General features: G+C 36.7%; 1 pseudogene; it reads right to left on the minus strand.

Annotated features, from left to right (window-relative positions):
* Positions 1-1730: 1730 nt before the first annotated feature.
* LOC114526790 lies at positions 1731-3961 on the minus strand (annotated as a pseudogene).
* Between the last annotated feature and the right edge of the window lie 705 nt (positions 3962-4666).

Here is a 4666-nt window from a genome sequence, read left to right on the forward strand (position 1 = left end):
ACAAACTCTCTCGTGTTGCTCCACGCGGAACTTTATCAAATTTCGGGCCGGGCAACAAAATTACATCCTTAATTGTTGAACGCTGTTCTACATGTTTTGGCTTCTTGGCATTTGCCTTCGTTGATTTGGCCCTTTTCCTACTGCGAGGCTGATAGCTTTGGCTTGGTTGGAAACGCACACTCTGTCCAACAATTGATCTGTCGATCGAGTCAACATTAGTTTGATTGTCACGTACAGACTCAGGAGTCGTGTTTTGGGTCCCTGCCGTCGCTGCTGTGCCATTTATTGATGGAAACAGTGTTCTTATTGCTGCTTCAACATTATTATCGGCTGAATTCTGAGTAGTTTCAGTACATTCTAAATTCTGGATGCTTTGTTGAGATTGCTGGAAAGATGAGATAGCTTTCACAAGGTTGGATAGAGCGTGCATATTTTTCCCCGCCATATTTACATCTTTCCCGCCGAAAAGTTGACCGCTAAAAAATTCTGGATAATTTTTTCGCGTATAAAAGTTCGTATTATGTTTGGCAAAATTGATATTATATTTGCGAGTTTCGTATTATATTTGGCAAAATTGATATTATATTTTTGAACTTGATATTATATTTGCGAGTTTCGTATTGTATTTGGCAAAATTGATATTATATTTTTGAACTTGATATTATATTTGCGAGTTTCGTATTATATTTGTAGGTTTGCTATTATATTTGGGGATTTGATATCATATATGCGCAGTTAGTTGCAAAATTAAGGCTTGATACGAAATATATGCGACTTATCGATTATTGTCCATCTTGGCGCGCCATAAACTAAAAGCACTAATTAAAAATGACCTTACTGTAACCCTTTAGCAAACAAGGAAATGCAGGGGCTTTGCTTGAATAGTTCCTTGTAACTCCTTTTAGTCCTAACAATTAAATGTTGTTTCAGGTTTAAGCTTTTGGAAATATGCAAGTAGAAAGATATATGCTGTGAAGGCAAATCCCAGAGGTATTGAAGGAGTGAATAAATCAAAAGAGAAGAAGATTATTTCCCATTATGTTTCGGATGATAGTGATGATGAATTTGTATCCAAGAGTAAGAAAGCAAAATTTGTCACCAGCACTGATTTTGAACAACTAAAGTCACAATTACATGAGATGAAAGGGATGATAAATGATATACTTCAAGTTAACCAGTTGGTTTCTTTGGCAGTAGGGCTTGTGAAGCTTGTTCGTGATGCCTTCATGTGTAACATTTGCCATGAAACACCCATAAAACCACCAGTTATAGCAACAAAGTGTTGCTGTACTCTGCTTGGGTGCGAGGTCTGTGTTAACACATGGTACAATGGAACTGACAGTTTAAGTAAGAAATGTCCATATTGTAACAAGTCACGAGGGTATGCTTCAACATACCAGTTTAAGGGTCTTGACGAGTTCTTGGCTGCTGTAGGAAATATGATCAAGGGTGCAGACAATGATGTTGAATAATTCTTTCCAACACAAACATTGAAGATATCTAAAATGTTCCAGATATGTTTTCAACATCTACAATAATGTGGATTATTTCAGTTACAGTTTGCACGATGATAGTTGTTGCCATTTTTACAAGTTGGGTTTGGAATAAGAACTGTAAACAGAGAAATCTTTCAGAATGCTGAAAGAATAACCAATTGAGTTGAACTTTGTTACCAAGTGTTTAATTGATACTCTTGAAATTGTAAGTTACCAACTTCATTTAGCCTGTTTTTAATGTTGATTTGTTGTCAAAGATATAAAATGCTGAAGGCCTTCTTCAAAAAGGTAACTCTCTCCATTTGCCACACCATGAAAGATTGTACTGAAATTAGGATAAGCAGCAACAAATGAATCAAAACGCAATTTCTTCAGCTGTGGGTTTTCATAAAATTCATTCTGAAAGAAAAACAAATAACTTATAAAAGCAAAGCCTGCTTGATTTAAACCAATTTGATGGAGCACACTGATTAAAATTCCTTTATTAGAATTATTAAATGTGCTCTACCTGTTTTTTCTTGATAAATGCCTGACGATTTTCTTGTTTTTCTGGCATGTGTTTGGAGTTTAATGGGTTAATTAATCATTACTTTTGAAAGGAATATCCTTACCTGGAATAGGATGATTGTTCCAACTGTCAATAACCTGTTTTATTCCTGTATCTGCAACCCTCGACACAAACCATGATACAAAGAATTTGATAATGTCATCATCCATATTGATGAGTTCGTCATTAGCCATTCAATTGAGAACACTCTTAATAGGGTAATTTACATGAGTGTTAAACTTTACCCACTTTCTCTCAACAGGAAGATTCTACAATAAATAACAACAGTTGACTTGTTTTCTTGTGATCTACAATTATGAAATTATTATTATGTGCAAATTTATTTTTTAAAATTAATTGGGATTAATACAATTAATAACAGGAAGCAACATCATGATCAAAACCTACAATAGTACTATATATTTTTATCTTGAAAAACTTCATGTTGGGTTTATCAGCTACTGAACAGGATGTCGGAACTTTAGGCAATTGCAATTTAGTTTCCTTTAATGTTAATTTGCAGCAAAATTCCCCATTTATTCCCTCATAATTAAACAAAACATATTACATTTCTTTCTCAAAATGCAAACTGTAAAAACTCCACAACCATGATATTTAATGCTGTATGCTGAATGTCTTACCTGTAAATATGCTCATAAATGAGAACATTATTTTTGACTGGCATTGTAGCAAAAGCTACAATTTTATCACTTAAACCATCAACTGCACAGACTTCTGTTAACCCATACAATGCCAATTTTTCATTTTGATCGAAATGTAATTTGTGACCAAAATACTCAGCATTATATGGCACTAGATTGACTTGTTTTGCTGTGTTGGCATTTCGTTTGGCTTGATATGCGGGAGACACTATAGACAAGGCCCTACCAATGCGCTTTTCACCAGCTGTGACACCAATGCTCCTCATATAGCCCTTCACCATTTTCCGACCCCATGCTGGCCTAACCTAAAATAAATAATAATAATATTTAAAATTTAGTTAATATTTTTATTTTATATGTAGTTGCAGGTATTCGGATCCTGTGGAGATGGCTATGCCCTTATTGTAGGGTTGTTGGAGGGCGCCTTTTGAATATGAGATGGTGGCAATGTGGCAATAATGAAGATTGATGATTGGTAAAACTTGATATGATTCCGTTATGGGAATTGTGTAGTGAAGAATATTGTGGAGAATTGTAGACTTGAAAATTATATTTATGAAATGCTACGAATATGTGTTTGTTGTTTGGCAAAACCCGGGTGCAATATGGAAATGTGTGAGATGCCTTGGCCAGAATGAATGCCGGTTATTGCCATTCTGGTCAAGTCCCTTTCGTTTGTTTTTCGTTGAAAACTGTAGTTATGTTTCATCAGGCTCCAAGCATAGATCTCCTGGCCATATGGGATAGCTGCATGGGTTGCCAATTTTTCTAAATGTGTTATTGATTAAATGTGTCATTGATTCAATAATAACAAGACACACAATAACAACCACACCACTAATAAAAACCACACTCTCAACAATTTTTTCACCCCATCCATATCTAGCAAATTTTTTTCGAAAGACAAATAAGATGGAAATCAACCCCTTAGACACTGACGGGAGGGATCTGGCTACCCTGCTCGCCTTATCTGACCATGAGATGGATGAATTCCTCAGTTCCCCAACCCACCCCAATACCCAGACAACCACCCAAGATTCACCAGTCCCCCCAAAGCACCTGGCACAACCAGAACCCAACTACCCAACGTTCAATACAACCCAAACCACCATATCCTCCCAAACACCAACCACATCTCCAGGCACTCCAACCTCAACCGACCCTCCCACAGCCAACACCCACCCACCCACATTCCCTAACATGCCTCTCCCAACCTCAATAAACACCTCCTCTCCCAACACCCATAGCCCCACCATCCTGGCCCCACATCAACCATCCACTTCATCAATTCCCACCAATTTCAGTCACACACCATCCACCACCTTCAACCAATTGGTTGAACTCCACAAAACCCATTCATACCACCAACGCCAACAAACCATCCTCAATAAACACATAAATCACCAAAGAACACCCACTGGTTTAACTATCAAATTACAACCCTGGACTCAGTTGTCCCCAGAACACCAACAACCATGGGACAACCACATCCATTGCATGAGTTGGTCAAAACGTATGAAAAACACAACCACTCCAAAACCTGCAGAAAGTACAAAAATGTCAGCTGTCATTTCAATTTTGGGCAATGTTTTACCAAACGAACTATTGTGACTGAACCTCTTGATGAGAACCTAGAAGAAGAAAGTAAGAACAGTCTGTTGAATAGACGAAAGGAAATACTGTGTTCAGTTAAACAGAAAATTGATGAACTATTGAATAAATCAAAAGAAAACTATGATGCCACTTTGACAGAAACAGATATTTTAAATTCAGTTGGTATAAGTGAACATGAATATTACTGGGCTTTATCAATCTCACCTGATTCTGACTTTGAGTTACATCCTAAAAGACCAGTAGACAGCTGTTTTATTAACAATTATTTTGTCGCTGGTGTTAAGGGGTTTTCAGCAAATGTTGATTTACAACCAGTTTTTAATCACTACAAATGTATAACATATGTT

Source organism: Dendronephthya gigantea, unplaced genomic scaffold (genome assembly GCF_004324835.1).
Source record: "Dendronephthya gigantea isolate DGI-Jeju-01 unplaced genomic scaffold, DenGig_1.0 000041F, whole genome shotgun sequence".
Lineage (NCBI taxonomy): Eukaryota > Metazoa > Cnidaria > Anthozoa > Malacalcyonacea > Nephtheidae > Dendronephthya > Dendronephthya gigantea.